The sequence below is a fragment of the Nycticebus coucang genome, chromosome 8 (assembly GCF_027406575.1).
Source record: "Nycticebus coucang isolate mNycCou1 chromosome 8, mNycCou1.pri, whole genome shotgun sequence".
NCBI lineage: Eukaryota > Metazoa > Chordata > Mammalia > Primates > Lorisidae > Nycticebus > Nycticebus coucang.
Window position 1 is genome coordinate 66900594 of NC_069787.1, and position 12070 is coordinate 66912663.

The 12070-nt window shown below is 38.5% G+C and overlaps 1 protein-coding gene across 2 annotated transcripts in view; it reads left to right on the top strand.

The window, feature by feature from the left end:
• Positions 1 to 12070, top strand: part of UBE2E2 (ubiquitin conjugating enzyme E2 E2) — a 423851-nt gene that overhangs the window by 63456 nt on the left and 348325 nt on the right. The gene's annotated exons all lie outside the window — the stretch shown is intronic.

The following is a 12070-nucleotide window of genomic DNA, read 5'->3' on the forward strand; positions in this document are numbered from 1 at the left end:
ACTAGTCTCCAAATTCTTTTTGGCTTTGGCACTCCTAGAATAGGAGTGTTACAGGGACTGTTGCAAGGTATTAATAATTTCTGTCGCTTAAGATTCTGTATTATAGGGATTAGTCCATTCTTAGCTTCTGCTTTTAGAGGATATTGTTTTTGATTGGGATAGATAGCGGGATTCTTTAACTTAATTTGGGCTGGTTAAGCATATCTTGCTCTTCCCACCTGTCCCTCAGTAGCCCAAACTCCTGGGTTAATTTCTGTCTCTAATAAGGGAAGACTCAATATAGGTTCCTATCCCATATTCATATAAATGGTTGTTCCTGCTTTAGTTAGTATGTCCCTCCCCCAAAGGGGAGCAGGACTTTCAGACATGATTAGGAAGGCATGAGAGAACAGCCAGTCACCCCAATTGCAGCTTAAAGGCTGAGAGAAAAATTTGGTAACTGGCTTTCCAGACACCCCCTGTATAGTTACCGATTTGGGGGATAAAAGACCAAGGTTAGAGAGAAGTACAGAAAAGGTTGCTCCAGTGTCCAGAAGAAATTCTGTCTCCTGGCCCTCCACTACAAGGCGAACCCGGGGCTCTTGAGGGGTGATGATACAAGCTGGAGCCATGAGATGTCCCGGGCACCCTCAGCCCAGTTTTGGTGCAGATGAGATCACTGTCCCAGGAGGCCTTCGTCTTTGGGGACAGGCCACCCTCCAATGGTCACCCTTACATTCTGGACAGGGGCCAGGTGGCTTGCCCAGCTGGCGGTACTGCTGGGGGCAGTCCTTTTTGAAGTGACCAGCCTGACCACATGGGAAGCACTTATCTCTAGCACCTCTGGCTTCCCCCTGCCCCTTGAAGGTGTTCGTTTGTCAGAGTGCCATTACTAGAGCTGTCATTCTTTTTTGATCCCTTCTCTCTTTTTCCTCCTTTTTCTCCTGATCTCAGTTATAAAAGACCATAGTGGCTGTTTTAAGAAGATTCTCCAGATTATGATCTGGGCCTAAAGCCAATTTCTGGAGTTTTCTTTGAATGTCTGGAGCCGCTTGAGTAATAAATTTGTCTTTTAAAATAATTTGACCCTCTATGGAGTCAGGTGTCAATTGGGTGTGTTTCCTCATTGCCTCCCTAAGTCTCTCAAGAAAGGCTGAGGGACTCTCGCTTTGCTCCTGGCAAATAGTAGACAGCTTGGAATAATTCACAGGCTTTTTCTTGGACTGATGTAAACCTTCTAGGATACATGTTAAAAAATGTTTATGCCACCAATCACCTTCCTTTTCAGCGTCCCATTCAGGATCCTGAAGGGGAACCGCCTGTCTTCCCGTGGGGTATCTGTCCCTGTCTCCAGGAGACATAACTGCCATCAGTATTGGACATGAATCACAAATCACCCCACTTCCTAGCTTCATCCGGAACTTCATTTTTTTTTTGTTAAATGTTAAAGTTTGATCTAACAGTAACATTATATTTCTCCAAGAGAGGTCAAAGCTTTGTCCTAACCCTTGGAGAACATCTATGTACTTACCGGGGTCATCAGAAAATTTTCTTAAATCAACTTTAATTTGCCTTAAATCTGCGAGAGAAAATGGAGTGTATACTCCTGCACTTCCCCTTTCACCACTTGCAGTCTCAACCAAGGGACACAAAGAAGGATATGTTTGGGGGTCCCAGTAAGACTAGTAAAAACACTTGGGACAGTCTCCCTCCTGGGATTTTCTGAATACATGGAGAAGGAAGGTGTGGGAGAAGTAAATGGAGGGTTTGAACTAGGGAGTGATGGTGTCTCCCTGGAGAATCCCTGACCATTTGGGGAAGTTACTACAGCTGAGAGAGCAGAATCTATCCGACAGGTCTTGCACAGCTGGGGCTTGTCCCTGAGGGAAAGGAACACTTGCACATAGGGCACCTCAGACCACTTTTCTTCCTGTTTATGGAAAGCATCTAGCTGAAAAATGGTGTCATAATTAAGAGTGCCCTCTGGGGGCCATTGTTCACCAGCAGAGAGTTGATACTGAGGCCAGGCCTGGGTGCAGAAGAAAACCATACATTCTTGTTTCAGCGTTTGGGGATCAAACATGTCCCAGTGCTCCAGAATACAGCCCAGGGGATAGAGAATCCCACCCCGTATTCCTGAGTCATCAGAGCGTCCTCTGACCAACCCAAGAAGCCTTCCGACCAAACAAAAGGCAGTCCTTCCAGTGCTTGGGGAAGATTCCCGAGGAGAGTGGCCTCCTTAGCCCTGCGCTTGTCTGGAATTAGCCACTCTTGTAGCGCTTAGTGCCCGCTGGTTCTCCTGTGCTTATAATGTGCTGGCAGCACAGCTCCGAGAAATCAGGTATCAGGGAGCCTTGGTCCCACCTGATGTATATATTCTGCCCCTTCCCCCCACTAGCCTCAGAGTATCAATCAAAGTGGGGATGAGCCCCATCCTGGAGAAAATGGCTGTGTGATGTTTGCACATTTAACTCTATAGAATCTGTACAAGCTTTTTCTAAACTCCCCGTAACAAAAAAGGAAAGTAGGCTTTCCAGCATGAGCACATCTTGATGTTAAATGCTATGCTTTTCTAATTTCCCTTTCTTAAAGGTTAGCAAGGCAACAATAAATTAGGGTTGAGTTGAGAGACCCTGTGAAACTTGTTTTATTACAATTAGTTGCACTTAGCCGAGGTCCTAGACAAACCTAGAATTATCTTAAATTTCCCCATACCAGAAGAAATTAAATACCCAGGGTCATCCTTGTTGCTCTTCTTTATGTTAAAAAGACTGAGCAGTAGCCAAGGATCAGGGCTAGTCCCACCTTGGGGAGTCATCCTGGGCTTCCCTTCACAGGCCTCTGGTTGCCCAGACAAACTGCGGAGGGGAGTCATGTCACCTCTTGTTTGGGACTGACTTCTCTTTAACAAGGTCAGCCCTTGTGTTTTTAGTGACATAAAAACACTAATGAACAGTAAAAACTCTCAACCCACCTACAACATTTGAAACCCCCTTAAAACATCTAATATACACTTCTAAAAAAAACCAGAATACACTTACAACATTAACTAAATATATAAACAATTCTTACTTACATTTAAACAAAGCATATTTACTATCAAGGAGAGGGAGAGAATGAGAAGAGGTCTACAGAAGTAGAAAAAATTTGAGACCATGGAAGAGAAGAGAAGATAGGAAAAGCTGGGAGAACACAAGTTTTCTTCGAAGGCCCTCCCAAGTCCTTGGGTCAGAACCATTGCTGGGGACCCCAGGGTCTCTGGGTGCTACCTCTTTACTCAGCTCTCCACCAGGGAAAAGGAATAAACAGAGAACAGGTTCAACATTCTTTCAACAGACCCTGTGCCTCCTTTCTGAAGCCAAGGGGAATGTGACCTGGAGGCCAGCATCTACACTATGCAGCATCTACACAATGCTGGAGGGCGTTGAATTTATTAATCTCCAGTAGGATAACTACAGAGAAAAACAGGATAGAGATAAGCGGTCCCATTGCTTACCACAGAGGTCTTCTTTCTGTCCCTGTACGGGCCACCAAATATGTTACTGGAATTGTGTCTTGTCTCCTGGCTGGCTCGCCAAATATGATACTGGAATTTCAGGTTCTTGGTATCAGCGATAGGAAGAATGAATCGACAGACCACTGGATCAGTGCTAAGTCAGGATTTATTTACAGAAACAAAACTTAAAACAACTACAAAAACCAAACCTCCTGGTAGAGAGAACTCAGGAGGGGAACAAGCTCTCCTGCTCCCTCTTCGCGGTCTGTCTTTGGGCTCTCTGCTCAGGGGTTTATATAGTGGAAGGGGGATTCTGCTAGGGTGTGAGTCCTGTCAATTACAGCCAGCTGTCCAATGAACTCTCAGGCCTTGGAAACTGACAGGAAATCCACCAGTCAGAAGGAGGAGATAGCACTGCACCAGCATCTCCCCTCCGCAGGTGTCCGGCCCTTGCAGCAGCTGGTTCCTCCATCTGCAGGAGCATCAACACCTCCAGGGCTAAGGCAGCAGGTCATGGTGCTGCATTGTCCTGCATCACTATCATGCCCAGTTGATTTTTCTGTTTTTTGTAGAGACAGGATCTTGCTCTTGCTCAGGCTGGTTTCAAACTTCTGACCTAATGTAATCTCCCCAGGCTTCCGACAGTGTGAGGGTTATAGGCGTGAGCCACCATGCTCAGTTTAGTCCTCTTCAAAATATTAAACATAATAGGATGCAGCAGGTTTTGTTCTATCAAATGTCAATTTAGAGAATATTTTACCTTTTAAATGAAAATTATGATGCCCGAGAATTTTTCTTTAGCCTGTGTATTCATTTTTACTTGCTACCACATATCAGTGGCAGGGTGATAATTTTCCCTCCAACCATGGAGGTTTTCTTTTTAAAAAACCAGTATAGTTTTTATTATTATTACCATATCAGTTAAGGGTGGTTTTATAGGTACTGGTTTTAGAGAGTTTACTTTCTTGAAGGTCACATAAAACCAAAATTCAGATCTTAACTTTAAATTCTATTTTCTTTCTATTAAATCATTATGAATCATTAGAAATCTTTAAGTATGTGATTTTTTAAATTAACTGAATTTAATTTGAGAGAAAAAACAAAAAATTATACTAAATGAGAAAAACATAAAAACATGCTTAAGGTTTAAACCTAATTACACTTAGGAGAACTTTTAAACTGACTATACTTTATGTAGAAATTTAACCAAGAAAAGATTAAGTGATCTTCAATAACTATGTTCTCACTGTATCTTGGCAAATTCTTATTTGCATCCATTTTTTCATATAAAGATAGGTTCATATCTAGCTTTGTGTAAATTTCATTTTATAATATACATTCTTTTAACAGGTTACATGCCTCTTTGTGCAGTCAACTTTTCAATATTTGTCATCTTTAGCTTCCTTAATGACGATTTTTACAATTGATGTGGAAGAGGGCCCACTTTTTATTGTTAGTACAGCAGCACAATTAATTGTATAAGGTTTATTTATTACAGCAGAGTACTAGACAATGCTTCAACGAGGAAAACATACAAAGAAGATTAGTAAATAACAGCAGGGTATGAGACTGGCCAGTTGTAATAATGCCTTTATTGGATGGTTCTTGAATTTCTAAGCACATGCTTACATTTTTCAGATAATGGAAACTAAATTGTATAATTGTAATTGCCATTTCTATCGTACTGTTATAAGAAAATAATGGAAACTTTGCTTAAATAAATGATTATATTGGGGAAGTGTTATATATACTTTGGTTCTGAAGACTTTGAGCTCTTAAATGGATAGTGTTTAGAAGGTAAAGAAAACTCATTCTGGGCGGTGTCTATGGCTCAAGGAGTAGGGCGCTGGCCCCATACTGGGGGTAGCAGGTTCAAACCCGGCCCTGGTCAAAAGAACACTCATTCTAAGGCACACATTTTATTTATGACTTCTGCTGAATCAGATCTGAAGAACAATGATACATTGTAATAATTTATTCAATAATAGAATAAAATTTTGCAATAGTGTTAATACTATTAAGAGAAATTAGGGCTTTATTCATCTTGTATTTTCTGGGGAGGTCCTAATTTCAGTTATTCTTCATTTTCTTTTTATATAAATACATCTAGAAATCAGAATATCCTTCGGGTCTCTTTATTGTGGTCTAGTAAATGTGGTTATTCAATATTTAGGGACTCTGGAGATGTATAAAAAGATAAGATAGTGACAGATATTGAGATTATAATCCATTTACTGTCATATTCTTTTTTTAATTAAGTCTTTTGTACATAGATCATAAATACATTTATGCCATTTTCAATGTGTTGATTATTTGTACAAATTGGAGTGCTTACATCATACTAATCAACATAGCTTTCACCTCATTTACCCAATTGTAGCATTAGGACATTTGTGTTCTACACATGATAGATTTACTGTCATATTCTTGTTTTAAAAATTTTCACATCATTATTTTCATTTTACAGTTGTTAGAGACTGGTTTTAGAGAGTTTATTTTCTTAAAGGTCACATAAAGCCAAAATTCAGATCTTAACTTTAAATTCCATTTTCTTTCTATTAAATCATTATGAATCATTAGAAACCTTTAAGTATATGATTTTTTAAATTAACTGAATTGGATATCTTTAAATATTGCAGCTAAACTTACCAAAATAAAATATTATAGACCTTAATTGGTTGTTAAATATATTCAAGTAGTAAGGAATTTTTGATAGTCATAATAGTAGCATAAGTAATTGAAGGCAAAATTGCCATTAGACAATTTTGTTTAGTAATAATATATTAGAATAGCATTTCACTGTTTTAAAGGGCACTTTCATATCTGTTATTTTTGTACCTTAAACTTTTTACAAGATCTACCAAATAATTGGTTAAATTCCCTCTTGACCTCTCTAAAATGAAGAGAACTCTTTGAGTTCGGGAGTTGTCTTTTGCACATTTACATACATGCATCTCTCGTCCTCCTACCAACTTTAGACTGGTGGTTGGGTGCTTATGGATAGATGGATGAGAGGATAAATAAAAGGACAGATTTCAGAAGGAGAAGTAGGAGGCTTTGGGTGAATAATGTGCCTATAAGTTGTTGAAAATAAGTAGTAAAATATATTTTGACCTTTGAGTACCAGATTGTTATCAGTTAAATCAGTTAATGTAACATAATAAGTCTATAGTTCTTTTTTAAACCATAGTGATATATATATCTTCACCAAGAATTAATGATAATATTTATAACAAGGCATCTGGCATCATTGCCTGGCATATATATGGTAGGCGGCCTTCATTGGTGAATGACTAATCACAATGGAGAGTTACTGGACTTACTCTTTTTTCATTTTTTTCAAAAAGTGAGTTACTGTAGAATACAAAAAGTAAGAGAATTTATTAATTGCTTTACGTAAGAATAGACTGGCTTTATATTATTGCTCTAGTATTATCTTTTTATTATCTAATATTTAAATCAGAAAATAACCTGGTTACATATTATTTATGTCTGGAGTATAATATTTTTTTAGTAAGGGTAAGTGGGCCTCGAGAGGAAGAATTCTTCCATAGAGTATGGAAGAGGCAATTCTTTGACAATGAGCTGAATTTGGAGGCTCATTCACTTTCCACCACACCTCTACCCTAGGAGTAAGCATAAAGAATAATTCTGACGTTTACTTCTTCCTGGCCTCTTCCTTTTGTTAAAGAGGGTAACTTACAAAGTTACTTGCAAATTCATTTGTGGTTTGCTGTTATGTATTCAAATAGCAGCACTGAAGATTCTAAGTTGTATAAGCTTTTAGACTTTGCACTTGAAAAGGATAATATTGCCATGTAAAAATTTAGTTTAGCATCATGCTTTTTAGACTGAGTCTATTGCATATGCTAAGCAAGTACATTGTCTCTAGTTCCCAATTGTAATAAATTTTGTCATCATTTTTCTCTCTTATAAAGTATAGATCATGTTGCCTGTTTTTTTTTCTTCCAGCAATTACTGGCCTTGGTTTACTTCAACTTCATGCATTTCTGTAGATGATTTGATCAGGAGACTTTCTTAATAATAGACATCTATCTGATTCTGTCTTTTTGAATGTGGGAACACTTATTAGGCAACGTGACCAGAATTACCCCACATCCTTACTGATATTTCACTCCTTTTTATAGCTAGGGAAGGAATTTCTCTTTCATTTCCTTAAGACTGCACTCACTGTAATACTTCACTATAACCTCTGATTAAAGAAATGGTTAGGGGATCAGGGGAAAATTGAAATTGTACACAAAATGTGAGTTCTGCTCATTAAGTGTAATGTTGAAAATTTAGAATACTCAGCATAAAAACATCTGATCAATTTGACTATGAAAACCTCAAAAAAAGAGTGTGCCACATTATAGAATTAACAATATGTAAACATTAAAGTTGCATGCCTCAGAATTTTTAGTGGCAACATATGACACGCATTTTACTTTATTTAACTTTTGTAAGTTCAACTATGTATTCTTAATTTTCCTTACAAAAAGGAGAGTGCATACTTGAGAGAAATATAGAGTAGTTTACAGAGTGCAGATGAGGGCTATTCAGCCATTCCTTGTATTCCAATCAATGAATGTGTGTGCCTGAGTTAGAGAGGGAAGTTCTTTTGGTTCTCGTTTGCCTTTCATAGTGTGAACAGTTCCCTTACTTGAGTGTGGTTTTAGTCTTTCCTTGTCTCATCAGCTGTTTTATCTGGTATTCAGCTGAATGAACGGTGATCTCTTCCAGTGCTAGGGGAACACTACTTTATGGTCTGTTTAAGAGATATTCACAGGTAATTTTCAGTGTATGCAGTTTTTGTTTTTTACAGCAACTTTAGAGTCTTAATTTTTTTTTTTTTTTTGAGACAAGTCTCACTATTTCGCCCTTGGTAGAGTGCTGTGACATCATAGCTCTCAGCAACTTCCAACTCTTGGGCTTAGTGATTCTTTTGCCTCAGCCTCGCAAGTAGCTGGGACTACAGGTGCCTGCCACAATGCCCAGCTATTTTTTTGTTGCAGTTGTCATTGTTGTTTAGCAGGCCCAGGCCAGGTTTGAACCTGCCAGCCTCGGTGTATGTGGCTGGTGCTATAACCACTGAGCTACAGGTACCAAGCCTAGAGTCTAATTTTTAAATAAGATGTGATTTGCTATAATGTGTGAATTAAACAAGATGAAGAGAGCTGAAGGCAAATGGAAGCATTTGAGAATGAATGACTTTGAAAAATAGTAGGGGTCTAGTAAGATATGTAGAAAAATAACGCTTTAATTAAACAGTTTTTTTTTTTTTTTCTTAAGATGGAGTCTTGCTCTGTCACAGGGCTGTAGTGGAGTGGCACTGTTATAGCTCAGTGCAGCTTCCAATTCCTGAGTTCAAGCAGTGCTACTGGCTCAGCATCCTGAGTATCTAGGACTGCAAGTGTGCACTACCATGCCTGGCTAATTTTTTTTTTAGACAGTGTTTAACTCTTTTGCCCCACGTGGAGTACACTGACATCATCATAGCTCACTGCAGCCTCAAACATTTGGGCTCAAGTGAGCCTCTTGCCTCAGCCTCCAGAGTACTTGGGACTACAGGTGGTTGATCCCATACCAGGCTAATTTTTTTCTGTTTTTTGGTAGAGGCTGGATCTTTTTCAGGCTGGTCTCAAACTCCTGAGTTCAAGTGATCCTCCTGCCTTGGAAGAGTGCTAGGACCTGGCTAATTTTTTTGTAGAAACAAGATATGCTGTGTTTTTCAAACTGGTCTTGAACTCATGGGCTCAAGTGGTCCTCCTGCCTTGGCCTCCCAAAGTACTGGGATTATGGGCATTAGCCACCATACCCAGCCTGAAACAATTTTCTTTAAATTGGCTCTGCTTAGCGCCAAGTGCATTGACTCACACCTATAATCCTAGCACTTTGAGAGGCCAAGGCATAAGGATCATTTGAGGCCAGGAGCTCAAGATCAGCCTGAGCCAGAACAAGACCCTATCTCTACAAAAAATATAAAATTAGCTAGGTGTGGTGGTGGGTACTTGTTTTCCCTGCTACTCGGGAGACTGAGGCAGGAGGATTGCTTGAGGCCAGTAGTTTAAGGTTGCAGTGCAGTTATTATGATGCCACTGCACTCTAGTCTGGGCAACAGAGCAAGATCCTGTCTCCAAAAAACAAAGAAAAAGAAACAAAAGAAAAGAAAATCTGCTTAGTATATTTTCCAAATCTTAAAATTTTGGTCACTGAGAATAGGTGGAAAATATTAGACTGATGTAGAATAAATGTAGCTAAATTAGCCAAGATTATGGATTCCGGTGACCTTGAAAATGTCTACTAGGGCGGCACCTGTGGCTCAAGGAGTAGGGCGCTAGTTCCATATGCCGGAGGTGGTGGGTTCAGACCTAGCCCCGGCCACAAAAAAAAAAAAAAAAAGAAAGAAAAGAAAATGTCTACTAAAATTCAAGTTCTTTAATTAAATCTGATGGTTAAAGTAGAAAGTCTTTTATATTGACCTGGAATATTTAAAATATGCTTTTTGAAGGTTTGCATAATAGCTGCTAAGTTAATTGGTTTGTCTGTCTTACCCTTTTAATCTAGATGGGTAGATAGTGCCCTAGGAGCTTTATGTACTGTACATTAACTCATTTAATTCTCAGTAACTCAGTGAGTAAGGACTGTTACTATCACAATCTTACAGATGAGAAATTATAAGATAGTCATAATTAGAAACTTCCAAAGTCACACAGCTATTAAATAGATGAGCCACAATTCAAATTCAGACTGCCTGGCTCCATTTCTGTAGTCTTCTGTGCTAATTCTTGATTCTCTATTATATTATTATTACCTCCTAGATAAAGGTTTCAGATATCCACTTCTTCTAAAATTAATATGGGGATTCTGAGACCAGGTCAGAACTCAGCAAAAATTTTCTGATTTTGTTTAACAGGTTGTTTTATGAGCATAAGATTGGAGAGTGATGGCATAGCCTTATTTTTAACTTTATATCGAACAAGATAACCAGAAAACTAGCTATATATTTTAGTATTGTTCTCTCATTTTTGATCAACCTTTATAAGATGCAGTTATATAAGAAATATTTCTATATCTTCAGTAAAACTATGTTGAATATATTATCTCTTGTAATATTCAGCATTCCCTTTATAATAATTTACACGATAAATTCTTTAAGAATTTAATTTTAGGCTCAGTGACTGTAGCTCAGAAGCTAGGGCGCTGGCCACATGCACTAGGGCTGTTAGGTTCGAACAACAACAACAAAAGCCAGGTGTTGTGGTGGGCGCCTATAGTCCCAGCTACTCTGGAGGCTGACGCAAGAGAATCGCTTAAGCCCAACAGTTTGAGATTACTGTGAGCTGTGACACCCCAGTACTCTACCGAGGGTGACATAGTGAGACTGTGTCTCACACACACACAAAAAGGCATTTAGCGTTTAGTTTCAGAGAAGTTTCTTTCCTTACCATCTGGCATACTTCCTTCTACCAGCCATTGACAAAAACTCAAAGCCTGTTGATTTTTCTGTTTGCTTTGGCTACAAGGAAGCTTGGAATTATGTTTCATTTTAATTGTAGTGACTTTATTAGCCTAGGAGTTCGATATGGATAATTTCTCGTCTAATCCGTGTGTGTGTGTGAGCTTCAGGGAGGTTTATGAACTCCCTCTGAAAAGATAGATAAAGTTGATTGTGTGCAGTGGAAATCTGGAGAAGCATACTTGACTTTTCTCAGATTTTCAATGACCTCCTTCTACCCCCTAGCTTTTTATTTTATTGCTCTAATTGTATAGAGTCTCTTATTATAAGCCTCTTTGGGAGTAGCTAGAATATTAATCATACTTTTACATTCAAATCATCATCCTGTTTCTCAGTTTTGTCAGAAAATTAGAAAGCAGCCTTTCTGTAATTTTACAAACACTCAAAATCTTGAGAGTAGTTGATGTTTTCTTATAGACCATATTTCTACTGTGTTTGTTTTCTATTGAAAGTGCTTAACTTTTTAAAATTTATTACCTAAAATAGAAAACAGTAAATCATTATAAAGCTATTTATTATTATATTTATAATTAACATATTCAAACCATAGCATATTATTACTATATCTCCTTACTTTGTTTTGTAGGTTTTCAATTTCTTAAACAGAAAAGGTTATACAATTCTAATCATCTCTCTGGACTAGTTACGTATTAGGAGATAGAACTTTTCTGAAATACATTGTTAGGGAAGGGTTACCAGCAATTATTTGCCGTACTTATACATTTATTTAGTTAAAAGCAAAATTTATTGAATACTTACAAGGTAGTAGTCACTTTTTTTTTTTTTTAAAGAGACAGAGTTGAGTGGCGCCTGTGGCTCAAAGGAGTAGGGCGCCAGCCCCAGATGCCGGAGGTGGCAGGTTCAAACCCAGCCCCGGCCAAAAACTGCAAAGTAACTAAATAAATAAATAACTTAAAAAAAAAAAAAAAAAGAGAGAGAGAGAGACAGAGTTTCACTTTGTCACCCTCGGTAGAGTGCCATTGCGTCACAGCTCACAGCAACCTCCAGCTCGCAGTTTGGCCAGGGGCACTACTCACTGAGCCACAGGTGCTGCCCGTGGTAGTCACTTTTAAAGT